The following is a 27327-nucleotide window of genomic DNA, read 5'->3' on the forward strand; positions in this document are numbered from 1 at the left end:
AATTTATTAGCTCATCTACTTTACAAAATACCATAAGAGGTGGTGTTTCCATTATGCTAATATCATATGTGAGTGAGCATAGACATACTAAATTGCTTTCCCAAAGAAATCCAGCCATGTAAGTGAACTGGTTTTCAAAGTCTAGTGTTGGCTCCAGAATCTATCACATAAATATTATTTACAGGCTCACAGAATGAGAAACCTAGGGAATAGTGATACCCTGAACTAAAGCAGAGAATATTGGAGGAGTAAATCTGGGTTAAGTATAAGGCTTGAGTTTGGGACAAGATGTGCCTTGAGATGCACAAGTGGAGATGCTAGGTCTGGCATTCTCATGCTGAATGTGACCAGGGGGTATACCATTTTGGGACTCAACAAAATATAGATGATAACTAAGGCCATGAGATAAATGAGATTACCCAGGCTTATACTATACAGTAGGAAAATAGGAAGTCTCTGCTGAGTAGAGGAAGGGGGGCTGGCATAGGACTTTGAGAAGGAATTGCTGAGTAGTTAAAAAAAAAAAGCAACAGGAAAAAGCTGTCACAAGTACCAAAGAAAGACTGTCATCCAAAAAGGACAGTAAACTGGTACATTCCAGGTTCTCAGAATATTTATGGACTTATTGATTGTCCATTAGACCACACTTTAACATCCACATAGTTTTACTTAGAGTGTCCTCAGGTTACTTCTATTCATGAATAAATCTATGATTGGGATCTATGAAAGATTAGCCCTTTCATCCACTTCAGTCAGAGTGAAATTTTAGGAAATTATTTTTTTCTAGAACCATAGTCAGGTTCAATCCCTGTATCAGGAAGATCCCCTGGAAGAGGAAATGGCAACGCACTCCAGTATTCTTGCCTGGAGAATCCCATGGATAGAGAAGACTGGTGGATTACAGTCAATGGGGTCACAAAGAGTCAGGCATGACTGAGTGACTTAGCACAGAATCATAATATGTTTCTTTTTTCCCCATCCAATAAGTGGTCCAGACATATAATTAATTTCTGAGATCTGAAAAAAAAGTACATCTTGAAAATCATATGTATTGGTTAAAATCCAATTCATTTCCAGAAAATGAGTAGATTTGGGTTAATCTAATCCAACTAGTATGTAAAGGGTGTATGTATATATATTATATATATATTATATATATTATATATATATTATATATATATATATATATATATGTAACTGCCAATTTACATACACCATTCTAACTACAGTAACATCATTACAACAATTTTCACACAAGTACAATGAAGGCACACAGATACACACACTTTCAAATATTTTTGTCCTCACAGTCAATGTCTCATGGTCAAAAATATAATTAAGATTTTTTTGCACTAAGGCAAAATTTAAAAAATTAAAATTTAGATTGCATTGTATTTCATGTATTATAAAGAAGCATCTGCCATATATCCAATTTTAACCAAGTGCCAAGGTCTGTTTAATTAATAAGAATTACATAAAAGTTTCTCCCCCACTCTCAACCTCATCATAAAGGAAATGTGGTAGTCTGTCAAATCTTACTGGTATCAGTGATCTGAAATCAGTCATGCATCTGTATTCCAGAACAACTCACGTGCACCAAAGTTAAATTTGCATAGTTAAATGTATAAATTAGAAAAAGGGGTCAGGTAAACTTTATGGCAAATAGATTAAATATCTTGCAAAGTTATTTAAATTAAATTAAATTTATTGATATCAGGGACATGGCACTGGTCTGATACAGTCACCTCACAAGCTTTTAAGTTATTTTCTGATATAGCGTTGCTCCTCAATGAATATTCAATCAATTTGAAGATGTGAATATATGAAAGAATGAATGACTAATTCACAATATCAACTAAAAAGTTTTGGAGAAAATTTATTGAAATCTTTGATCTGATCATTGAAATTTATCAAAATTATCTTAAGTAAACTTTTGAAATGTAGTTTAACATTTTCTCTAGATTCCTGGATAAAATAGTTACAAATCAAGCTGAGAAAAAGAAATGTCTCAATAATTTACATAGTCTATTTTTATATAGTAACAATATTTCATAAATATAGAGAAATATGATTTTTATCCTTCAGTTTTCCACTCTCTCTTTGTCATCATTTTTTGTTTGTTTGTTTTTCTTTCTTATGAATCAGTCCCCAAAGCTTCTGAATAAGGCTGAGGCTTCTTTCATACCCTTTAAAATTCACTGAACTTTTTCATTAGTTCTATTCCTGTAATCAATCAATCAGCAAACTGTAGACTTTTCCTTATTAATATGTGCAGTGACTTCTAATCCTATCACACATTTCATGTTAGGGCAAGCCATCAGTTTCTCAGGGGAATTACTGCAGTGGTTTCCTAAACTGTATTCTGCACCTGCTCCCTAACACAAGTTCTTCTCATTGTAACTCGTGACTATTTTTAAATGTTAAATCAGACTATGCCCTTCCCTGCTTCCAACCCTCCACTGGCATTCTACCACACTTAGATTATAGTTCAGCAATTCATGGTGACCCAAAGGAATATTATATAATCCAGCTTGTGCCTATGTCTCTGAGTTTAATTGCTTTCTCTTCCCTCTGGCTCCTGCATTCTAGTTCTGCTGACCTTCTCCCTGTTTAATAGGTCAAGCTTATCCTTGCCCATGAACAAGACTTTGCTCTGCGTTTGACCAGAAAAATCCTGCATTAAATCAATATTAAGGCCTCTGTTCAAATACCCTCTTAAAAGAAACCCTGCCACTTTCTCATCTTACTTATCTTTCTACATAGCTTTCAAAACTTACTATCATTTTATACATGTTTTTCTTCCTGTTTTCCTTCCTCTTTCTTTCTCTTACTGGAATGCAGGCTCCTTGAGATCAGGCTTTTTGGTTTTGGTATTTGTTGTTACATGTGCCATCTACATGAATGAATTAATAAATTATTGAAGACTTTTGACTGTTCTATCTTGTGACTATCTTTCCCACTATTCTCCAATTCAAGAAATGGAACTTTTCATACTTTAAGCTAATAATTTTGGACTCTTATAAAATGAAATATACAATTTAGGAAAAGATATAACCTTACCAAATCTGCCAACAATGCGGGAGACCGGGTTTGAGCCCTGGGTCAGAAAGATCCCCTGGAGTGAACCCACTGCAGTATGATTCCCTGGATAATTCTGTGGACAGAGGAGCCTGGCAGGTTACAGTCAATGGGGTCGCAAAGAGCTGGACATGGCTAACTAACACACACACATAACCTTATTTAAATGGCAATCATTTTTATTCAACTTACCTGAATTCAAATGATAATCATTTTCCATATTATTATGTATGCATTGAGTGTCAACTGAAATTATTGTTGAGTTCCATAAGATTTATATTTTATGATTTTTAAATATTGTCTGGTAAAATAAACTATATATTATTTAGAATCAAATCAGATTATGGCAATCTGGTAAAATTTAACTGAATTTTTAGGTAGAGCAACTAAAGTTTATATTATAAAATGCAAACAATTGAGTTGAAGTAAAAAAATCCTTTATTATTTTAGAGAAGAAGACACTAAAACTCTTTGGGGTTAAATGAGGTGAGAGATTGAGAGATTCTGGAAACATGATAATCTGAATCTAGTTTTCTTCAACCCCATGGCAAGAGAATTGCTTTTATGAGAAAGGAACTACTACCGTTTGTGATTAAAAATATGACTTTATCACAAATAGTAGTAGTTCCTATACTATATATGTATACATATACAGCTGTCTAAAATAAAATTGTGTATGTATGTGTGTGAAAGTGAAAGTGAAGTTGCTCAGTCATGTCCAACTCTTTGTGACCCCATGGACTGTAGCTACCAGCCTCCTCTGTCCATGGGATTTTCCAGGTAAGAGTACTGGAGTGGGTGCCATTTCCTTCTCCAGGGGATCTTCCCAACCCAGGGGTCGAACCTGGGTCTCCTGCATTGTAAGCAGATGCTTTACCATCTGAGCCACCAGGGAAGTCATGTATGTGTGTAGGTATATCAAAATATAAAATTAATTTATTAAAAATTTAAAGCCATTCAGTTAGTTATTAGGATTCTAGGATTGTATCATGTCAACTTTTTATGACATTTCTATTCTTTCCATTAGATTTTCCAGCAGGTTCATGAAGGAAGTTCTTAATTATTTACTGAAATATTATGAGCAATGGTAAATCAGCTTGCCACCTTGAGCGGGATAGGTACTCAGAAAATGCAAGTTGACTCTAAAACACGTAAAATTCTAAAACAGCTATTCCCATTGTGATGCTTCTGCCCTTGATGTGCTTTCATGGATCCCAACTCTCTAACTCTTCCTAAGAAGAAATACACTCATCTGTTCCTTTCTTAACCTATTAAATAAGAATACAGATAGAGACAGAGGGAGAAGGGAGGGGTAATAATAGTCAATGGCAAAATAAACATGAGAATGTACAGCCAAGTACTTCATTTCTCAAGTTCTATGAATTATAGCAGAAAACACTTTGTTGAATCAACAGTTTCAAGGCAGTCATGCAGTGGGGACTGAGCAGGTATAAAATAAATATTTTCTGACAGAATGAAGCAATGCAGTATTTAAGGACTGAACTGTCATACTCACAGACAAATAGAGAAAGAGAAGATCTAAGAGTTGAAATTGAGAGTACAGAAATTTCTGAAGCACCTTACAGTTCAGAAAACCAATCTTAACATATTTCATTTCAGGACCTTGCAATAGATACACAGAAATTGCATACCTCTTTCCATCATAGAACAAAACAACAACAAGAACAAAAATAAATACTTCTTATCATTTAAATATTGGTTTATCCTAGCAAGAAAATGTGCCCAGATTATACAATATACACTTGACCCAAATATGTAGCTAATGGCTACAAACACTTAATCATAATGACCCCACAATATTTTTAACACTAGAATTCTGATCAATATGTGTTAATAAAGATGTGGTAACCCATATCACCATTTGCATATTCTTAGAGGTCATTATGACACAAATTCTCTTGTCGATGGTATATTTAAGCTTTTAATCTTGCAATAATGTAAATTAAATAGACATGAAGTACCATATCCTAAGCACTCAAGTGAAAGTGCCTATAATATCACCTTTAAAATGCAAGAGTAATAGAAATTTATTGTGTTTCTACACACTAATAATGAAATATCAGAAAGAGAAAAGTAAGAAAATAATTTCTCTTTAAAACTGCATAAAGAATACCTAAGAATAAACATTACCAATGAGGTGAAAGACTTAAATTCTGAAACTATAAAATATTGATGAAGGAAACAGAAGATGATTTAAAGAAATAGAAATACATACCATGCTCTTAGATTGGAAGAATTGATATTATTAAAATGGCTGTACTACCCAAAGTAATCTATAGATTTAATACAATCCCTATCAGGATTTTTCACAGAACTAGAACAAATGATCCTAAAATTTCTATAGAATCACAAAAGATCCTGAATTGCCAAAGAAATCTTCAGAAAAATGAACAAAGCTGGAGGTATAACCCTCTCAGTCTTTGGACTGTAATACAAAGCTATAATAATCAAAACAGCAATGGTATTGGCACAAAAACAGACTCAAAGATAAATGGAAAAGAAAAGAGTCCAGAAATAAACATGTTCATTTTCAGTCTATTAACCTACATCAAAGTAGGCAAGAATATAGAATGAAAAAATGACAATCTCTTCAATAAGTGGTGCTGGAAAACTAGAAAGTCACATGAACAGTCACAAAACATTGATATAAGAACATTTCCTTGCATTTTATTAAAAAAATATACTCAAAACTGTTTGAAGACTTAAATGTAAGATATGAAATTGCAAAACTCCTAGAAGGGTGAAATACTCTTTGATATAAACCATAGCAAAACTTTTCCCTTGAGTCAGTCTCCTAAGGCAAAATAAATAAAAGCAAAAATAAGCAAATGGTATCCAACAAGCTTAAAATCTTTGCTTAGCAAAGGAAACCATCCACAAAACAAAAAGATGACATATGGAGGGGCAGAAAATATTCACAAATAATGCAACCATCAAGCGTTTAATATCCAAAAGACAGAAGCAGCTCATACAACTTAATATCAAAAAAAAAAAAAAAAACCGTCAATAATGGACAAAAGATTTGAATAGACACTTTTCCAAAGAAGATATACAGATGTCCAGTAAACACATGGGAAGATGTTCAACATCACTAATTTTTAGAGAAATGCAAATAGAAACTACAGGGAGGTAATTCACATCAATCACAATGGTTATCATCAAAAAGTCTACAAATGACAAAGGTTGGAGAGATGCAGATAAAAAGGAACCCCATACTCTGTTGGTAGAAATGCAAATCAGTGCAGCCACTATGGAAAACAGTATGGAGACAACTTATAAAATCAATATACAACTACCATAGGGGCTTCTATCTGGACATGCACCCAACCCAGTGTCTACAGTAGCAGCATTTACTGTAACCAAGACACGGAAGCAGCCCAAGTGCTCATCAACAGATTATATAATACACACACACACACACACACACACACACACACACACATACATACATACAGGAGATGCAGGAAATGTGGTTTTGATTCCTGGCTTGGTATGATCCTCTGGAGGAGGGCATGACCACCCTCCCCAATATTCTTGCTGGGAAAGTCCCATGGACAGAGGAGCCTGGTGGATTAACATCCATGGGGTTGCAAAGAGTCAGACACAACTAAAGTGACTAAGCCCATATGTGCACACGCACATACATACACATGCAAACACACACAATATATGTAATATGACACATCTTCTTAAGCCTAAGTACTTATATATAATAGAATATTACTCAACCATAAGATAGACTGAATTACTTTTATTCACAGCAGTGAAGATGGACCTAGAGAATATTATGCTTAGAGAAATATGTCAAAGATAAATACTATAAGATATCACTTATATGTGAAGCTAAAAGAAAATAATACAGATGAATGTATATGCAAAACAAAAACAGACTCCCAGATATAGAAACAAATGTACTATTGTCAAAGGAGAGAGGGAAGGAGGACAAATTAGGGGTATGGAATTAATAGATACAAACTGCTATATATAAAATAGATAAGCAATAAGGATATTTTTATAGCACAGGGAATTATACCTATTTTCTTGTATGATCCTATAAAGGAATACACTCTTCAAAAATAATCACTCTAAATAAATAAATAAATAAAATTTTATAATGATTACTAAAAAAAATAAAAACATAAAAAAAACAAAAACAAAAACAAAAATAATCACTCTGCAAGGACCTAATACAATATTGTAAATCAACTATACTTCAATTAAAAAAATATTAATCTGATAGAGACAGCCATGGACACATTCTTGATACAAGTATTTTGATTTCTCCCTTTAATCAGGCAGGATTAATTTTTCAAATTTTTATGAATTTTAGAAACTAAATCAAGGGCTTAAAATTATTTAACAAAAAAAGAGTAAATATTTTATATAATTTTTAAAAGAAACCAGCTTTGATAATTTGGTAACAAAAAATACAACTTTGTGTTTTATGATCCCAATTCCATTATTTTATACTATTTTATAATAATTATAGATAATTAGCTTCTGAATTAAGGGAGGAAGAACATTGCATACCAGTAACCAAGAAGTAGGTCATCTGCAGGTGAGAGGGAGATTTGTTTTTACTTAAATAAAATTTAAAATACTGAAAATTCACCCATCTTAAGGCTTACTTTTATTTCTTAACATAGGTGAAGAAAATTAATCATGTATTCAAATCGGGAAAAAAGGTAGTTTTGCTTATATAAGGAACAAAGCTGAAATAGTTTCTTGAACAGTTTTATCATTTTTACTTTGTATCACTTGAAAGCAACAGCCTCCTGGAAACTGTGAATTTTCTATTTACACATCCACATAAATAAGATAGACCATATAAAATAGGGCTATCTTAGCCATAACCTTCAGAGAGGTCCAGAAATAATGTTTACGGCAAATGGATATATATAATAAATGTATAAATAAACACATCTTTATGATATTATTTCTTTATATGGGTTCTTACAGAACCCTAACTTTGTACATTCACAAAGTCATAACAAAGTCTTAGCTTCTCAAAAATTCATCTGTTGTAAAAATTAAGTAACATCTTATTCCCATACTTATTTGCTATTCTTATTTTGTATCCTATTTGCCTCCATAAAAGACCTTTCAGCCAAATTAAATTCTAGGGCCATTTTCTTACTGAACCAATGCCATCTGATGAACAATGGTCATGTTCTTATCTCAAAATCATGTTAGGTATCTGTCTCCAAATTTTCACTCAGTTTTTACAATACTTTCTGGTTCTCTTTTGATGAAGTTTGTCTTCTCTTTGCCTGCCCTCCACTCAATGTTAAAATTCAAGGTGAGTTACTAATGAAGTGGCCTTAGCTGAAGTCATCCTTGTCTTTCAAAAACAAAAGAGAACTGGAATCATCAGGATTTGTCATATCAAGGAAAAAGAGAATAGCAAGTGCTAGGAACAGGCATTGTTTATTAGTAACAAGTGTTTAGTCTTTTTAGAATATCTAATATAGAACTTATCTGGCAGTAGTCAGGATATCCATGGTACAATGTTAGAAATTCATGATGTTTAGTTTTCCATTCTGACAGTCTCACACCTTTGTTGTTTACCCTTAAGTACATAAACCATGACATTTTTTCTGAGCTGTCTGATTTCCTAAAAGGTACATCTGCCTCTTTGGGAACGGTGTCTATTTTTTTTTTTTTTTTTCGTTGCATATACAAAACTATCAATTACTTAAAGACTTGTCCTGTGACTGAGTATGATGCTTGTTTATGTCAACTGCCTATACATTTGATCCTCACTATGCCTGCTTCTATAATTAAAATCTCAGTTCAGTTCAGTTGCTCAGTCATGTCTGACTCAGCAATCCCATGGACTGCAGCACTCCAGGCTTCCCTGTCCATCACCAACTCCCAGAGCTTGCTTAAACGCATGTCCATTGAGTTGATGATGCCATACAACCATCTTATCCTCTGTTGAGGATAAGATCCCTTCTCCTGTCTTCAATCTTTCCCAGCATCAGGGTGTTTGCCAATGAGTGTTTTTCACATCAGGTGGCCAAATTATTGGAGCTTCAGCTTCAGCATCAGTACCTCAAATGAATATTCAGGACTGATTTCCTTTAGGATTGATTGGTTTTATCTCTTTGCAGTCCAATGGACTCTCAAGTCTCTTCTCCAAAACCACAGTTCTAAAGCATCAATTCTTGGGAGCTCAGCTTTCTTTATGGTGCAACCCTCATATCCATACATGACTACAGGAGAAAACACAGCTTTGGATAGACAGACCTTTGTGGGCAAAGTAATGTCTCTGCTTTTTAATATGCTATCTAGGTTGGTCATAGCTTTTCTTCCAAGAAGCAAGGCCATTTCATGGCCACCAGATGCCATGATCTTTGTTTTTTGAATATTGAGTTCTAAGCCAGCTTTTTCACTCTCCTCTTTCACTTTCATTAAGAGGCTCTTTAGGTCCTCTTCATTTTCTGCCATAAGGGTGGTGTCATCTGCATATCTGAAGTTATTGATATTCCTCCCGGCAATCTTGATTCCAGTTTGTGCTTCATCCAGCCCAGCATTTTGCATGATGTACTCTGCATATAAGTCAAATAAGCAGGGTGAAAATATACAAACTTGACATATTCCTTTCCCAAGTTGGAACCAGTCCATTGTTCCATATTTGGTTTAACTGTTGCTTCTTGACCTGCATGAAGATTTCTCAGGGGGTAGGTAAGGTGGTCCTTGGTTTATAGCTGTATTATGACATGGCTTTATTCCTATTGTGTCTTTTATGTGTCTCTGTATCCAAATCTCTTTCTCTTTTAAAGATAACTAATCATCAGGAGATCAAACCCATCAATCTTAAAGGAGTCAACCCTGAATATTCATTGGAAGGACTGATGCTGAAGCTGAAGCTCCAATAATTTGAACACATGATACAAACTGCCAGTTCACTGGAAAAGATCCTGACACTGGGAAATATTGAAGGCAGGAGGAAAAGGGGACCACAGAGGATGAGATGGTTGGCTGGCATCACTGATTCAATGAACATGAACTTGGGCAAACTCTAGGAGATGTTGAGGGACAGGGAAGCCTGGTGTGCTGCAGTCCATGGAGACACAAAGAGTTGGACAAAACTTAGTGACTGAACAAAAACAACAATCATCAGGTTTAGGGCCCACCCTAATATGGTAAAGAATCTGCTGGCAATGCAGGAAACCCAGGTTTGATCCCTGGGTTGAGAAGATCCCTTGGATAAGAGAATGGCAACCCACTCCAGTATTCTTGTCTGGAGAATTCTATGGACATCAGAGGCTGGTGGGCTACAGTCCATGGGGTCACAAAGAGTCAGACACAACTGAGCAACTCACACACACACACACACACACACACACACACACACTAATGTACTATGTTCTCATCTTACCTTGATTATATCTACAAATATTTTATTTCCAGATGAGGTTACCTTCCCAGGCTCCAGGAATTAGGACATGGACATATAATTTTTTTGGGGGGAGGGGTGGCAAAATTCAGCCCACTACAATGTCTGATTTCAAGTTGTGTGTCCAATGATATGGTATGCTGCTCCAAACTATGTTATGCTGTTTCACTGAAGGTCTCCCTTTTGAAAGCCTACCATAGTCTCCATCATAATGCTTCCCTGTATCCACTTTACCTGTCTTGTCCTCTATGATTTTCCTGGACTCAATTTTAAGCTATGCTTAGTGAGAAGTTGAAGGAAATATTTTATACAATTCTCAGCTAACCCAAAATAAGCAGTTCTTTCCTTGACTCTATTCAATAGTTTCTTCTGCATGTGGACCTCTAGAAAACTCTTTCACTTGAGTTTCAGAAGGGCACCTTTACCTACTCTACATCTGATTTGATGATTTCCAAACTCAATAGATTTGAAGTCAATGTAATAAGAGACAGAAAAATTTTGACTCATTTTTGAGTATTCTATTTATAAATCAATTTTCCAGTAATTGTTTTTATTTAAACACACACACATACTGGTACATGGTTTTAGTGAAAGAAAGAAAGCTGAAGTGTTAGTTCCTCAGTCATGTCTGACTCTTTGTGACCTCAAGGTCTGTAGCCTGCCAGGTTCCTCTGTCCATGGAATTTTCCAGGCAAGAATTGAAGAGGGTTGCCGTTTGAAGGTGGTTGCCATTTCCTTCTCCAGGAGATCTTCTCAAGCTGGGACTTAAAATCTTGGAGAAATCTTTATCTTTTTTATATTTACATCTATATTCCCTGAGGTATGAATATTTTCTGTTGTAAAACTTTTTCTTTCTGCCCTCATTTGTGTGTGTGTGTGTGTGTGTGTGTGTGTGTGTGTGTGTGTATGATATGCTTGGCCTCACTGTCTACTCTCACTTTTCAACCCAACAATTATCATTAATTACTCATTAAGGTAATTAATATTTACTATATACTTAAGACTTGACATGTTTTACTATTTCATATGTATCAGCCTTGCCTTCAAAGCATGCACAAGCTCCTCAGATTTAAGTACACAATATAATATCATTACAAGTTGTTCAACCTACCATTCTGTACATTCAGTACAGAATAACTGTAGGTATGAATAGAAACATAAATCACACACATATGAATCTAAGCATAACTATGCTCAGTTTTCAGAGATGTCTATAGTTTTTTAAGAATTAAAATAAATAACATTTTTCCTAGATCTGGAATGTCCAAGAGAAACTGAATTTTTCTTTTTTGTTACTAGATAATAGCCAAAAATTTATCAGGCATAATTATTAGGACAAAGACAGCTGTGCTTAGATTTTCCAGTAGGGTGTATTTTTGCTAGTTACTTGATTAGAAACAAAGTTGTCCCCTCTGGACAGATAAGTGTGAAAAACAGATCAGCTTTGAGTGGGCTCATGATGAAGTAATGGGAGCAGAGATGGAATTTTACCCTCAAAGTTTCCCTCCATAAGATGCCGTTGTGCAGTGCACATACTGCACAACTGCGCAGAGTAGTCCTGGCTTTAGGTTACAGATCAACAGACTTCTTCAGTAAAGAAATGAGATTTTAACACCTTGCATAAATAGTTCATGTATATTAAGTACTTATTCATTCATTTAGTACTTATTCCTGTTGAATGAATCTATATAAACCAATTTTATCTGTGTGGAAATCAAGGCACACGAGGTTAAATAACTTGCCCAAATTCACACAGCTTTAAAATGGTAGCATGACATTTCAAATATATGCAGCCAGATACACAAAGCATGTTCATGAACACTACACTGTCTCTCAACCAATGAATGGTATCAAAATACATGTAAGAAAATGAGGCTACTGAAAAAGGGATAATAAGCAACAGGTAGAAGGCATTTTTAAGTCACGAAGCTTACATTGTGAAATATCCACTAAAAACATCATAGTATTGAGAGAGTATTTGCTTTTTTTAAAAAGATATAAAGATGAGAAACCCTTCTATGAGTTTTAGATAAAGATCTTTAGAGTTAACGATATTAGGCTAAAATATTTTCTCCAAAGATGAAATCAAAAAAGGAGCTAGCCCTTTGATTTTATTTGTAGTTTTGTCACTGCCAATAATTTTGGTCTTCAGGCAGTGAAACAAGTAATTCCACAATGCAATCTTTGTTAGGTCTGTAGGTACTCATTTTCTTAATTGCAAAGAAAATTATTTTAAAAGTAATTTTTCCCTCAGAAGCAATTCCAAGAGTGAAGATTAATACATAGAGACAGTGTGATTCAGTTAAAAAGTAAGTAAAATGACAATAACTTTTAAAGGAGAATAACTGAAAACAGTTAAAAGCCAATTTATTTAATACTAGTAATTGACACCAAAGAATTCATGCTTTCTAATTTTGCCATTCGAGAAGATTCTTGAGAGTCCCTTGGACTGCACGGTGATCAAACCAGTCTAGCCTAAAGGAAATCAACCCTGAATATTCATCGGAAGGACTGATTCTGAAGCTGAATCTCCAGTATTTTGGCCACGTGATGCGAAGAGTCGACTCTTTGGAAGAGACCCTGATACTGGGAAAGATTGAGGGCAGGAGAAGAAGAGGGTTGCAGCAGATGAGATGGTTGGATGGTATCACTGACTCGATGGACATGCGTTTGAGCACACTTAGGGAGATAGTGAAGGTGGGCCAAGTCTGGTGTGCTGCAATCCATGGGGTTGGAAAGAGTCAGATGTGACTTAGCAACTAAACCATAACAACAACAAAGGATTTTATTATTCATTTTTAGCCACATAAACTGACAGAAGATAACCTGTTTCCAGTTTACACATTTTCTGATCTGATTGTCTTAATTTTTGAACACAGAGCAAGTAGCTTTTGATAGTGCAGAGTTACTGCTCTTGTAGGTTTGGGAAAATAGCACAAGATTCCACTTTAACTGTGTGGTTCTGTCCTCAGGGAGAGACAGGTCAGTACATAGCTGACTCCAAATCAATGTTATCATTCAATAAGAACGTGAACTCATGGGTTGCTGGACTGCCAAGCCTGCCCTATCTCATCTGAAGCTTTCTGTCTGATTTGACCATCCTCCTGAAGACTGTATGCTCCATTCAGAACCTTTGCCTCCATGAAGTCACTGTTGAAGATTCAGACTGAAGGAAGCACTGACATTTCTAGGCCATTCTCCCTCGTCTACATCCATCATTAAGAAACAAATAAAGCCTCTATTATTATTTAGTAATTACTTCTTATCTAGCGAATAATATACTGGACACTTAAATAATTTAATTCTTAAAGAATATTTGATAATTTACCTCTGTTCTACAGCTGTGTGAAACAATATGGATGTCAGGATGAAGTGACTTGCCTAAGGCCATAGTGTCAAACAAGGAATTTACATTCACTTTTACATTTAATGTGCAGATGAATCATCTAAAACTCTTCATAAAATGCCGATGCTGATTCAGAGGGTCCCGGTTTGGGTTTGAAATTTCTAACATGACCCCAGGTAATGTTCTTACTCCTGTGGTAAGTTTTTCTTGGGGTGAGGACTATAGTCCTTACCACATTGATTGCTCTCCTATTAGAATATGTAACCGGTTCCTGGGCTTTAAGTTTCTATGAAACCATGAAAGAAGAGGTAAGTGTATGAGTTCTGCCATCAAACTTGATTTTCTATTCTATATTTGAAATGTAGTAACTATTTCACCTTGAAGAAATCACATAAACTCTCAAAGCCTCAGTTTCTTCATTAGTAAAGTAGGAGTTCTAGTAGAACTATCTTACACTGCAGATATAGAGATCAAATGAGAAAAATCTATGTAAATAGAAACACACTTCCTGGCATAGAAAGTATTCAATATACATTAACATATATTTTTAATTTAAAAAATAATAGCTTAGAAAATTCAAGAAGTGGCACCTTCAGCTGAAATCCCTCTACTCATATAACATCATATTATTTGTCTACTGTTAGGGAAAATATCACCATGAGTGTGGCCATCCAAAACAAGACAACTTTATAACTGAGTCATTTCTGCTGGCCAGGATTTTGGTACATTTTATCCGGGTCTTCTACTCAGAGACTGAAATGGCTAAAATCGGAGTGCTGATCAAATACACCTTCACCTGCAGGCTTGAATAGGAAAGTCCATATCCCCTTAGGTTCTAACCGAATCCATTTTCCTGTGGTTGTAGAACTAAGGCCCCCATTGTCCTACTAAGTATCTGGAATGACTGAATTTATTTCCTAGAGGCTCCTTTCAGCCAGTGCCCTGTGTCCATCGTTGTTGTTTAGCAGCTAAATTGTGTCTCTTTTGCAACCCCATGCACTGTATCCCACCAAGCTACTCTGTCCGTGGGATTCTCCAGGCAAGAATACTGGAATGGATTGCCATTTCCTTCTTCGGGGGATCTTCTTGACCCAGAGATCGAACCTGCATCTCCCAAGTCTCTGGCATTGGCAGGAGGATTCTTTACCACTAGCGCCCCCTGGAAAGCTTAAAGGATGTGTGTGATTGAATCATATTCTATTTTAAAATCAACTGTGCATTATACCAACTCACAGGAGTAAGATCTGTCAAAATCATAGGCCCCTGGATCACACAAAGAATGTACCACAGTAGGGGGGTAATATTGGGAGCTGTGGGGCTGCCGGGGCTGGCAGGCGGCCCAGACCTGGGTTTCGGTTTCCCCTGAAATGGTGGGATTCCCCAACCCCATCAGGTAACCTGGAGCCAGCCAATCAATATGCATCCAGTAAGAAACAAAGGGAGAGCTGAAAAGCCCGCGAACGCCTAAGTTTGAACAAAAAGCCCGCCAAAGTTTGTACCAATAAAATTGCTTTGCAAACGTGTAACCAATCCGCTTAAGCCAGCTACTAACCGCTTATGCATACCTTATAAATTTGGGTAACAGCCTCTGCTCAAGGCTTTTTCTGACCCTGCACCACTGCGTTGTTTGCGGCAGAAGGCCCTGACTCAAGTCAGTAATAAACTTCCCTTTTTGTGAATTTCATTGTCTTGGAAGCCTTCTCTCTTCCCGCCCGGGGATTCGGACATCGGGCAAAACAGGAGCCAAGTTAGAATATTGATTATTGCAAGCATAAAGAAAGCCACCATATAAATGCAGATTAGAAAACTACTTCACAAGTTAAAAAAAAAAGAAACTTTAATCCAAAAAATATTAGGAAACATACATAGTTTGACATTTAGTGTTTTAAGCAGATATAAAGATCTTTTAAATAAGTTACCATTTAATCTCGGTATTAGAGAACAGTTGAGAATACTCTATATTTTAGAAACATAATTTTTTGGAATGATATATTTTATGCACATTTGAGGTTTTGGAACAGATCCTGGAACATAAGATGTTTTAAACACTTGAAAATATCTAAAAATACAGAAAAAAAATTTGCAGAAGGAAAGAAGTATTGAGGAGTATTATGTATGCATTGTTAATGTGTTCAAAGAAATATGCTCCCAACAATAAGAGGTAACAAAGGCAACACTGATTTAAAAAAAAAAAATTTACAGTCATGAGCTTCATGTACTGGTTTTATGAACTAGAACAATTCTCTGCCTTCTAGAATTGGAGAATATGCATCGAGTCATTCTGCCTTATGGGCATTTCAGAGCTTTTAATCTAATAAAACCTATATGTCAGCCAGTAGCATGTCAGGGTCTCATTACCCTGCTTCTTTGGTGCTTGATGTGGATGGTTAAGTCCTAGCACAAATTTCCCCCTTAGGGTTCCCTGAGGTGGAGCTGTGCAGCTTTGCATCTTTACTTACTGACAAAAAGAGAAAAAAGATAACATTAAATATTCTATTCCTGTTTTCAGTTAAGCATTCACTAAGAACGTTGAAAAGTGGAGATTACGTGGCAGGGCCTAAGGACTGTGCATGAAAAGCTATCTTACATGTCTCATCAGAAGTCAGTTTCTAGCTATTTTCAGTAGGCAAGTGAGCTGCCTCTTTGTCATAACATCACAAGCTTACTCAGAGACTGACAGCAAACAAACTTAGCTTAAGTGGACCAACAAATAAAACAAAAATTTAAACGGTACTTTCATGGAAAAAAAAATATTGCAAAGAGAATTGATAGAGATTTTTAAAAATAATTTAGTTAACATGATTTTTACTATTAAATGATTTTGGTCTAGGAAGATATAAGAGACTTCAAAAGAAATAATTCAGGTTATCAAGTCCTCCTTGGAATAGTTTATTTTGTGGTGCTGCATCTACCTATGCTCAGTGAAGAAAATAAAATAATGGAGTAGTTTCTGTCTTTAAGTCTTTCAGGAAAGAAAAAATTAATAAATAAAGACCAAATGCATCATTAATTTAGCCAAAGAATAAATACAATAAAAAATACACACAATTTTTACATAAAACAGTAAGCAGCTGGTTGGATTTTGCTAGTATTTTAAAATTTTAAATTATTTAAAAAACTTCAGTAAACACTAGAGAATTAAGAAATTTTAAAGTAATATTATAGCTGTGCTTCATTTCACATTGTCTTAGCCTTTTTGACATTTTAATTGCTGTGCCATTTTTCACTAAGGTGGCCAGTGTTTTTTCACATGTGCATAACGTAGCTTGTGTTAATGTGTATTGATTAAATTATAGATGGAGGTACCAGCATGCTGGAATTTTCCCCACTGTGACCCCACTGAATATCTCCACTTTTTTTTTTTCCGTTTCAAATGAAGGAAAGAAAAGATGAAGTTTAAAAAATGTTTTTATGCTCCATGAACTCTAGTATTAATAGGTGAAAAAAAATTGAGTTTAACAAAAGAAAGACTAGAAAGCATCCACTTCATAAACTTGTAAGTCTTTCATTTCTGCATAGGAGACATTGTAGAAAAATCAATAACTCTCTTTGAGTCAAGTGATCTAGTTGTTTCTGAGAAATTTACATCTCCCTGACAGGCAGTTTGTAAGGTCTAGTTCACTTGGGTCACAAGAGTCGAGGTAATTTGCATCTTGAGCAATTTCTCTTTTTCCTTGTACCTGTTCTATGAGGAAGGAAGATTGAACTTGGTCATAAAGAGGAGCTCATTATGTCTTAGCTGAGAAGAGTAATTTTGTAGGTGTTCCTGCAGTGCAAGAGTATCATACAATGATAATATTTCCTCATAGATCTGCAGACCTACACATACACCAGGAAATGAAAGTAACATAAACCTGAGGCATATGTGGTGCATTTGACTTGACATTCACCAGACAAAATTGAAGTGTTCCGTCAAGGTCATTGGTGAAATCTGATCTCAAGATAGATATACAGATCATCTGCCAACAAATATACAAGAGGGAAATATATAGGGTACTTCTCTGAAAAAAAAAAAGACATATTTATTCTGCCTTTTAAGATGTACAAGGTCTAAATTTCAAATAAATGTTTGTATTATTACATACTAATATATGGCATGTCGTTTTTTCTAGTTTGTGCAATAAGTTTAATCCAAAAATAAATAGAAATCAAGAAAGAAATGCTGATATATTTTTGAATCAGAAATAAATGCAATGGCATTAACTTTAATTATATCTTTTGTATAGCTATTTGACTCTCACTGTTAAATATGAGTCTATCTGGGTGCCAATCTAAATAAATATTTGATATAGAGTCTAAAAACTACTCTATTTCAATGTTTCCTCTCCAGCATAAAGATTGCAATGAGATTCAAGTGTATTAATATACATCTTGCACTCATGGAAATTAATGTCTAGGTGTAGATGAAACGTACTATTAAAACTCACTGTATTATATTCAAACCTGGTATGAGGGATCTGACATATAAAATAGAGTGAGTCCAACTTTAAAATGGGTTCTATATACTCATTTCATAGTTTTTCTCTTTACAATTTGAGCTAAATTCTCCTTTCAAAAAAAATTATGTTATTTAGGCACCTACATTAACCCAGAAAATCTATTTGATACCATTGAACTTGAATACTAATAACCCTGGGCCTAAGTTGTAATTCCTAGAAGCAGTCTACTATATCTTACAAAAATGCTCTGGCAGGGTGTTGGTCATAGGCACCATTTGGAGAGGAAAAATGGCTTTATTTATTTCTTTCATGCATAATTCCCTCATTATTTTTGCATATAATAAAATAGATAATATTTACTGAGTACTTATCACAAGTCAGATGTCATGTTAAGTGAGGCAATGCATTTTTGATGAGTCTACAGAAAACCACTCTGAGGTGGTACAGCATGACTGCCTTTCACTGAATGAATCACTGAAGGATCCATTCATGAGGACCATACATTTACACAATGAAAGATTAATTTCCCACAGGTGCAAATAACAAGCTGAGTAGGTGTGTTCTTTAGAAATATTATGGTGATAGTTTGGCTTTATTTAGAGTATTTCTAAATCAAGTGTCTGCAGTATTCCATGTGCTGGTTTTTTTGGGGGGTGATTTTTATTTTTTTTCATTATTTTTCAGCACTGGCCCTTGTATATCCAATTTTAATATCATTATGACAAGGTATACTTTTTTTTTGCATGATCACAATGCATGCTAAAATAAAAGCATAATAAACACAAGCACAGTTGCTTGCAGATGTTCTGATACATTTAAGCAACTGCCTGATTCACTACATATTGACAAATTAGCACTAGTTATCATTTTTATTATCAAATGTACTATTGCTATATAAAAATAATGACAGGGTTTATAATGTTGCCTCCTCAGTTTTGAAAATGTGTGACTCTATAATAGCTTTACATGTATTATTTTGAAATTTGCATGTAGAAGGATATTGCATTTTTAAAAATTTGATCACAGTCATATTGCTAGCATTGGTTTCCCTAGGTTTTTGAACACACAGATTCACTAAAAGGTCTGCAGATTTCCCAAAGTAAATTTTACAGCAGCAGCAAATGTAAGGGGAAAAATAGAGGAGGAAAGCTATAGGCAAGACAAAGACCTAGTAACAAATCATCTGAAAGAGAAAGAAACTATCAGTGCAGTCCACTCAACAAGGTCAGAGGAGAGGAGGGACAATATAGGATATATTGACAATGGTGCATAAAGAAGAAAATAAAAGATAAAGAAAATACTGGTATCCAAAAATAAATATGGTAATTTATTATTCAACTATCTCCATGATGAAAATGACTGATTTGCTATGATAAAACTTATTAAGATAATGAGGATATGCCTATGATTATACACACTAATGCTGAGAAAACCTCATTGTTTTAATCAGAAAATGGTGCATAGGTGTAATTTTCTTGAAAACTTATTTTTTTAGTACAGGAGTATTTTTTTCTCTCGAGATATATTAATCAAAAACATATTATCTCCTTTCTGATCTATATTTATGGCCTGTATAATACAATGGATTTTCTCTGGCAACTCTCTAACATAATCACTGTTGATAAACACTATTGATCATATTTTTTACCCATCACATACAAATTTTCACCATAATGCATTTTATCTGTACTTCATATATTTACGTACTGAATAACTATTACAGAAAAAAATTCACCTGGGCTTTTGTCTGGTAAACAATGGTTATCTATTTAGTCCAAACACAAACTTTCTTGTAGCCTATTTACTACATAAGTATAAATGTACTGGAATTAATTTTACCATGAAATAAAATTATTGCTTCTTTCTGGAAAAGGCAGGTCAAGGTACAAGGCCAGAACCAAAAGACAGTAGCAAAATGCATACATGTGTGTGGGTATGCATTTTATTATCACTTAATCAAATATATTAGACACAACAAGCAATAATAGATGTATAAGAATAAAATATGTGCTAGTCAGTGAAAATTAGAAAATTATAACCCATCTGTTGCTCTTCTGTCCTAGCACATCTAAACAGGTGTGTGTTCCAGAGGATTCTACAATTCCTCAAAGATTCTTCATTTCGGTAGAGTGTCCGTCATTTGGCACATACACTTAAGACTAAAAATGGGTTCAGTCTGATAGCAATATTTTCATCGGAGGCATTTTTTTTCTTACAGAAAAGCAAAAACAGAACAAATGATTAACATTCTACATTGGATGTGTTAGATATGTTTCCTAAAGAGCACTGGGGTAGCTCCTTGACTGGATATTTTCAGAAACTCACAGTTTTTAATCCTTATATTGAGTATTCACATAAATGATGTTTAGCAGGAAGAAATACACCAAGAAAACCATTCTTTCAAATAAGGACAGTACCTGTAGGAATTGACATGACCCTAAACAAACAAACCGAACTGAATAAAATATTAGTTGCCAGAAGCAGAAAAAGATTAACGTTAGAAGATTCTTTGCAACTGAGTTTGGAAGAATTATCCGTGGTTCTACACGGAGTCCTTTCTCCGCTCTTCTGCAAAGCACATGGTCCCGTAATGCACACAGTTTGTGACCTCGCTCAAAGTTTTAGGCTTTCATATTGCAACTCTGGGAAAAGATACAGCAAGAAGTAGAAGCACAGAGTTGAGCTGTCATAAAAGCTTCACTATATTCACACTCTGTTCTCATTCATGTGTTTTATCTCCAATACTATCCACAAACCCGGTGCACTTTTTTCTTCACTGTATGGTCCAGAATTTCCTTAAATCCCTTACCTCTGTGTCACCTGTCATCTATTCTGGAAATTAAGGACAGAGATTTTAGATGATTTAAGAATCCTTAAATTAAAAAAAAAGGAAAGTTAAGATTGGTAGCTTAATATTAAAATACTTAAAAGAGAGCATGCATGCAGTAAGCATAATTAAAAACAAGTTGAAAGAAGGACATCCAAGCACTTCAAGTGTGTTGGTTAACTGCAGTTGGAAATTAAATTTATAACAAATTCTGAAATTTGAAATACAAGAAAAATGTGTATTTTAAAGAAATATCATGTATAGTCGTATAGCTATTATGTCCATTTAATAAAAATATTTATTTTTTATAGAATGAGGGCTTCACCTTCTACAAAACCTTTATCAAAATCACCTTGTTTACTTATGAGCCACACTTGACAAGGTTGAATATTTCCTTCTCCCTTACATGGCTTTCAATACATCACATTCTCTTCATCTTATCACACAGGTTGCTCCTTGACAGTCTGTTTTGTTTGTTCTTCCTCTTTGACCTTTTAATGTCATGTCTGAGGGCTATGTCCTTGGCCTTCTTATTTATTCTGTTCACATGTATTTGATTGAATTTCTTGTCTAGTGTCAGGAATTCAAACATCCTCAATATGACAACAATTTTCAAATAGACAATTTCATCCTAGAACCTCCTTCAGTTCTATACATTTCTTATAAATGGTACGGACACTCAAGTATTAATTTCCTTCTCAATCTTCACCGCTTGATTGTCTAACATGGATTTCAGACTTGTATCTAAAACTGAATTCTGCTCCTCCACCCTCCATGAAAAAAATGTAAGACCAGTAAGTTTAAAGTCATTCTTGAATCTTCTCTCTTTTTTTGCAATCCACGCCCATTCCATTAGTGGAATACTACCCAACATATTCATAATTTGACATTTTTCATCACCCTTGTTGCTATTGCCTGACACGAGCCACCAGTGTTTCTGGCTTGGATTATTGCCATCTGCAACAACCCCGAGGATTCAATTGTCAAACGTGATACCCTGTGAGGTAGAGATTTAATTCAGTGTCAACCTTACTAATAATGTCAAGGATACAGATAAGCAAGAGATACAGGTGGAGCTGGGAGAATTTGAGGACCCCTAGTGGGCCTCCATATGTTATTTTTTCATCTAGTCAAATGTGTTCATTTTATGAAACAGATGAGCTTCTTAATGAAGTATCCAGTCACTTCACACACACAAAGAGAGCCATGTAGATTATGGAACATCCTCATTTCATATTCTATCATTGTATAAGTCACATTATATTATCTAGGGCATGATACCCAATAAATTTATTTTTCCAGGTGTGTTTACCAAAACAATAATACAAGAAGTAAAAAATCCCGCCAAAACTTCCCATAGTAAGGACTGGCCTCCTGGTACAGATCATTCAATTTAACTGCCAAGAGGTCTGTCATTGTCATGTTTAATAGGAGATAGCCTCCTCGCTGAATTTGTCTCTTCCCCAGGAGCATCGCCTGGGTGAAGGGAATTAATTCACTGCAGACTTGCTGTGTAAACATTTGTGTCTCCCCTCATTACAATATCTCTACTCTTACTACCCCTTCTCCTCCTAACATTCTCTTATCCACACAACAGACAGAGGAACTGGTCAGAATTCAGTCTAATCCTGTCATCCCTTTGCTCATTGCTCTGAGTGACTTGACATTTCTATCAGAAGAGTCAAATTCCTGACAGTGGTCCCAAAGTCCCCACGTGATCAGTTCTTGTTATTTCTCTCAACTCATCCTCTATTCAACTCCCATTTACTTTCTCCATTGTAGCCACCCAAACCTCTTGGACTGGATGTTGCCCATATTTGGCAGGCATGATTCTGCTGCTTTTCTCATAGATAAACTCAGGACAACTCCTTTACTTCAAGTATTTGCTGGATTTGCACTTTCTCAATGTGTGGATCCTATTTAAAAGTGACATTACCTATCCTCTCCACTACTCTCTCTCACACACACACACACATCAACTATTTGTGGTCTATCTCTTTACTGTGCTTTACTTCTTTGCCTCATTAATGATCAATTGTTATTAACAACTATTTCCTGCCTTACTTTGTTAGAATGCAAATCTCAAAAGAGCAAGGGTTTTTATCTCTTTGTTCACTGATGTAACCCTGACACTGAGAAAAGGACCTGATATACAGTAGATGCTAAATATTTCTGAAGGAATACATGACTGCACCAGGAGTGTATAGCTGCTCATTTTAATTGGGTATCTGGTCATCCTTTGACTAGAAGCTAATGTTTTTCCTTGTTTGTATCACACTGCCTGATAGTTTGTTGAGATCATATCTTTTCCCAGAATAATTTTCATTTAAAATACTTCTTCTCTTTCAAAATGTTTAAGAACCAAATAACCAGATTAAGATCATTCAAGTATTTTGGCTCAAAACATATAAAGGGTGGGTTAATCAATAACTCTAGAAAACATATATTTTTATAATTATTCACTGTCAAGTCCTTTATTGCATAATTTTGATAAATTATATGAAATACATATATTTTAAAAATATTTTAACAGGTATAAAATATAGTAAAACACTGTAAAATAATTATATAGAAAACTTTCATTTTATAGACATGCTGCTGCTCTAATTAGTATATTTCAGGAATATTTTCAGATCAATGTTTATATTTAAAAAAATTTCTTACTTTTAAAAGTGATCACAACCTGAAGAGAAAAGGTTAGACATTTAAAAATTTTTAAAAAATGGCTGTAAAAGTCAATTTGAATCAAATCTAAGAAATCTTTTAACTGACAAGTAATGCTGTCTAAATATCTTGAGGTTCAGAAGAACTTGAATGGTTGATCCTCAACCTTTATGTTTCATATGGAAATATTTGGAAAGAAAATAACTGAGAATCCTCAACTAGTCTAAAAAAAATCATCATTCACCCTTTGCCATCATACACCTTTAATGGCATGAAACATACATATGAATGAGAAAAGAGAGACATCAATTTGTTTAGATTAGGCCCATTTCAATCAGCAAGAGAAAATGCATACAAGAATGGATGTGGTTTGTGGGACAATGTGTTAAAATCTCTCCGTTTATATTCTGAGGGCTGCTGGTCACATGAATGATTTTAAGTGGCAGAATATATAAATGCCAATCAAGTAAATTACTCATGGAAAGCCCATGCCTTACTGAAAGAAAGGTACCCCAGGGAACTAGAATGACCTTACACTGCCAAACCGAAGTGGATTGAAAAGTTTAATGCCATGGACAGATTTTGACAGTGGTAATGGTATTGGTGTCCTTGGCTTGTTCCTACTCTGGGGAGTTATAACTTTAAAAGCTTTGATTTTTGTTTATCATGACAAGTTCTTCAAATATATTGCTTTTCAGATTCAATGGCTTTGGCGTGACCCATTTCCCTTCTATAGGTCTGAGGTCAACCATAAGAAAATAAAACATGGCACTATTTTAAATGTCATAATTTAAATCTTTAATTTTACTTTTGAACATATAAATACCATAAATTTATAGTGCTATAAACAGGTAATGACATCATGATGAAAACTAGATTTTTTCATTTTATATAGGTTTGGATATTTCCTTTTATAAAGTATTTTGTATATGACTCCTCTGGGTCTGGTTTCATTAATGACATGAAAGTTAAGCTTTAAAAGTCCATATTACATTCCTAATAGCTTTCCTCTGGCACATGAATATATATCTGACCCAAAATATATCTGACCCGAAGGGTGACATCAACCTTTCCTTTCTCAATCATATTGACTTCTCTCAATTTCTCCTCATAACACCATCATTAGAGTGGATACTTTTCCATTGTTTCTAAAGGTCATCATTGTGCTCTCAATACATATAACTGTCAGGAGTGGCAGCTGAACAAGGACAAAAGAATTCTCATGTCACTGAGGTGGGATGCGGAGGACAGACAGAAAAGGGTGGAAGTAGTTTATTCATTGTAGGTTCTGCACCAGTATCATCATTGTTCTGGTTAAGCACAGCTCTCAACTGTATGAAGTGAGAGTGCTATAAGTGTACATCCACAGAGATTATATGTATATTTGTAGGTGTGTATTAATTTTGAATGAATGGCAATATAAAGTTATGTGATTGTTTTCTTCTGTCCTACTTTCCATTATTACATTACTGGTCTCCTCTAAGCCCACTGTGTTCAGTTGCTCACTCATGTCTGACCCTTCGAGACCCCATGGACTCTTGCCCATCAGACTCCTCTGTCCATGGAATTTTTCAGACAAGTATACTGGAGCAGGTTGCTATTTCCTCCACCAGGGATCTTCCCAACTGTGGATAGAACCTGTGTCTCTTGAGTTGCCTGAATTGATGGGTGGATTCTTTATCACTGCACCACCTGGGAAGCCCCAACTGTTATGGCCTGTTCTTTTAAATTCTACTTGATAAGGCCTCATTCTCTGACTAACATGATATCCTCTATTTACATAGTGATTGCTCATATATTTTCCTGTCATCAGAAATCTTTCATGGACTTTGTTATCTTGAAGGAAGGGGTCATTTAATTTCAAAACAGTTTATTTAGCATGCATTATTATAGAGCCAGCTGAAGAAAGATGGATACAGACATAATGATATCCATGCTTGTTTCTCTCCCACTTCCTTTTTATTCTATATACACTAAAAGTAAAGGAGGAAACTTTGGCTTTTGTTTGTGGGCTTTTCATTTTTTCCATTTCTTTCCATCCTGGCTCTCCTTGCAGCTTTCAGATACAGTCACATATTATCTGTGCCGCACATGATTCAAGTACTGTTATGAGTTATGTGGTACAATGTCTGATGTATGTCGTATAGAAAACTAAAGGGTCTAATACATTCCTTCAAAGAATAATCAAAGTAAATAATGTGCGCATGAAGCATACACTGCACAAATAAATACCGTGAAGAGACAGCAGCCCTTGCTGTGGGGCACACATCTTCCCTGGTGACCTCCCATTGACAATAATGATGCTCCACTGAGGAAGAATAAGGATCCTTTCTTATGTCAGACAAAAAGAAAGGACTCCTATTTTAGACACATTTCATTTGTTCTTTTTCTATCTGTCCCTCTGTCTATCTGCCCAGCCAAGCTCTTTGACTCTTGTCTATTTCACAGTCTGTTTCCCTTATGTTCCTGTCTGTCAATCTTTGTCTCTTGCTCTCTGTTTTTTTCTATTGTGTTACCCTTTGACTCTTGATCTTATCCTATTTTCCTGTTTTTTTCCCTTTGTCTCTCTTTGTGTTTGTGTGTGAATGGGTCTCTCTTTACACACACACTCCTATACATTTCCTCATTTTCACTTTACCTTCTTCTCATATTTATATACAGAGAGATATAGATACATAATTAACATCTTATAGGTTGAACTCATTACTGTTCTACTCTCTTGCCCAGTAAAATATCAGTCACACTATCCCACTTACTGAGCCACATTTCTTCCTTACAGCCAGATTTCTTTTTACAGACTTCCTAAGAGTCTGAAAATGAACGGTCTTATCCACACTGATGACAGTATGCACTATATTTGCATAGCACCTTTTCAGTCAAACTGCTATGCAGCCTGTTTAGACCTCTGACTTCAAGAATGCACACAGAATTGTTTAACACAATGACCTTGACAAGCCTCACAGGGAAGTCTGATTCTGAGAAAATAACACCTGAAAGAAATTAATTTACATATAGCACTCCCAAGTCTAAATTATACCAATAGGCAATTTTTCTCAGGGCTGAATCTATGCCTACATTATAGGGTATAAAGAAAAGAAAGAGAAAGAAGTGATTGTTGAAGGAAAATTACTAAGTGCATGTTAATATGTAATAATCTCATTTTATTTTCCATGTCAAATGTTTACCTAAGTTATTTTTGCTTTATACATGTTCTAAAAAACATAAATTAAGTTGTTCGATGTCATAGATTTTGGAAGCAATATGTTTGGGTTTAATTCCAGAGTCATGGGTATTGAAAATATATTTTTTATCCTTATAAATATATCTCATCCAACAATCCCTTCCCAATGCTTCCACATTCTTATGGATGTTTCATTTTTTGCTGTTGTAACTTTACTAGTTATTAGGTTGCACTGTGCTCAGTCATGTCCAAATATTTCACACTCCACAAACTGTAGCCTCCTCTGTCCATGGAATTTGCCAGGAGAGAATACTGGAGTGTGTAACCACTTTCTACTTCACAGGACCTTCCTGATTCAGGATCGAACCT

The 27327-nt window shown here is 35.0% G+C and overlaps 1 protein-coding gene and 1 non-coding gene across 6 annotated transcripts in view; both read right to left on the reverse strand.

Annotated features, from left to right (window-relative positions):
• The window catches only part of CDH12 (cadherin 12), a 1106066-nt gene that overhangs the window by 383965 nt on the left and 694774 nt on the right, over positions 1 to 27327 (reverse strand). The window contains exon 4 of one of the 5 annotated variants that reach the window (XM_070476517.1): positions 3061 to 3154. The exons of the other annotated variants lie outside the window; for them this stretch is intronic. The gene's annotated coding sequence lies outside the window, so the exon portion shown is untranslated. The remainder of the gene's footprint in view (positions 1 to 3060; positions 3155 to 27327) is intronic. 5 annotated transcript variants of the gene reach the window in all.
• TRNAC-ACA (transfer RNA cysteine (anticodon ACA)) lies at positions 3902 to 3973 on the reverse strand. The gene has a single exon. It is a non-coding gene; the product is annotated as a tRNA-Cys (tRNA).

Source organism: Odocoileus virginianus, chromosome 14, assembly GCF_023699985.2.
Source record: "Odocoileus virginianus isolate 20LAN1187 ecotype Illinois chromosome 14, Ovbor_1.2, whole genome shotgun sequence".
Lineage (NCBI taxonomy): Eukaryota > Metazoa > Chordata > Mammalia > Artiodactyla > Cervidae > Odocoileus > Odocoileus virginianus.